This window comes from Benincasa hispida, chromosome 2 (genome assembly GCF_027475165.1).
Source record: "Benincasa hispida cultivar pf3 chromosome 2, pf3_genome.v1.1, whole genome shotgun sequence".
NCBI lineage: Eukaryota > Viridiplantae > Streptophyta > Magnoliopsida > Cucurbitales > Cucurbitaceae > Benincasa > Benincasa hispida.
Window position 1 is genome coordinate 25,785,792 of NC_143479.1, and position 1,513 is coordinate 25,787,304.

Genomic DNA, 1,513 nt, shown 5'->3' on the forward strand with positions numbered 1-1,513 from the left:
TTAGTCAAGAATGTCTTGGTTCAGTGAAGGAGTAATTGATTGCTCCTCTATAGTCATTATTTTGACTCACTAAAGTATTGCTGCAAATTAATGAGATATAGATACCTTGTTATTTTTGCTAAAATTTGATTGGATTTAAAAGCTTTTCACTAATAGAACTTGTTTACTTTTTCAACATGTCTAACTCAATCATTCAACTACTCATTTCTTATAAATTAAACAGAAATGACTATGTAACTTGGAAATTTGAAGACGATACTAGTGATCTATGATCTTAAGTTCGTTTTAAAAGAGGAATGTCCTCTGACTCCTAGCTTGTTAGCAAACCGAAATGATCAGGATGCCTGTGACAGATGGGTTAGGGCAAATGAAAAAGCCCGAGCCTATATCTTAGCAAGCATATTAGATGTTTTAACTCAGAAATATGAGAGCATGGTCACTACTAAGGGGATCATGGATTCGTTGCAGGTAGTATTTGGACAACCGTCCTCATCTATCAGGCATGATACTCTCAAGGAGGTTCACAACAATCGCATATAGGAAGGAATCTTTGTTACAAAATATGTTCTAGATATAAGGGTAGATATAAATAGTGTTGTCATAGATAAGAAAGCTGAGAAAGCAAAACAAGATAAATATGATTTACTCGTTGTCGAAACATGTTTAGTAGAGAATGATACATTGACCTAGATACTAGATTTATGGGCCACTAATCATATTTGTACTTATGCTCAAGAAACTAGTTCCTGGAGGCAGCTTGTAAAAGGCGAGACAACCTTCAAAGTTGGAACAAGAGAGGTTGTTTCAGCTAAAGCAATGAGAGACTTGAAGTTATTGTTTAGAGATAGATTCATTTTACTTGAAAATGTATTTTATGTTCCTAGTATGAGAAGGAATTTAATATTTATCTCTTGTTTGTTAAAACAATTGAAAGTACCTTTTGAAATAAATGAAGTGTTTATTACTTCAAAGGGTATTCAAATCTGTTTTGCAAAATTAGAAAACAACTTATACATGTTAAAACCAACCGAGGCTAAAGCTATTTTGAATACTAAGATTTTAAAACAGTTGAGACTCAGAATAAAAGGTAAAAGTTTCTCATAATGCCTATCTTTGACACTTGAGACTTGGACACATTAATCTCAATAGGATCGAGAGATTGGTCAAGAGTGGACTCCTAAGTCAGTTAGAAGATAACTTTTTATCTCCATGTGAATTCTGTCTTTAGGGTAAGATGACCAAAAAATATTTTTCAGGAAAAGGTCTTAAAGCCAAAAAGCCCTTAGAATTCATGCATTCAAACCTCTGTGGTCCCATAAATATCAAAGCATGATGAGGGTATGAATATTTCATCAGTTTTATTGATGATTATTCACGGTATGGCTATGTTTACCTAATATATCATAAGTCTGAAACACTTGAAAATTTCAAGGAATATAAGGTTGAGGTTGAGAACCTATTAGGTAAAACGATTAAAACACTTCAATTAGATTGAGGTGGTGAGTATATGAAC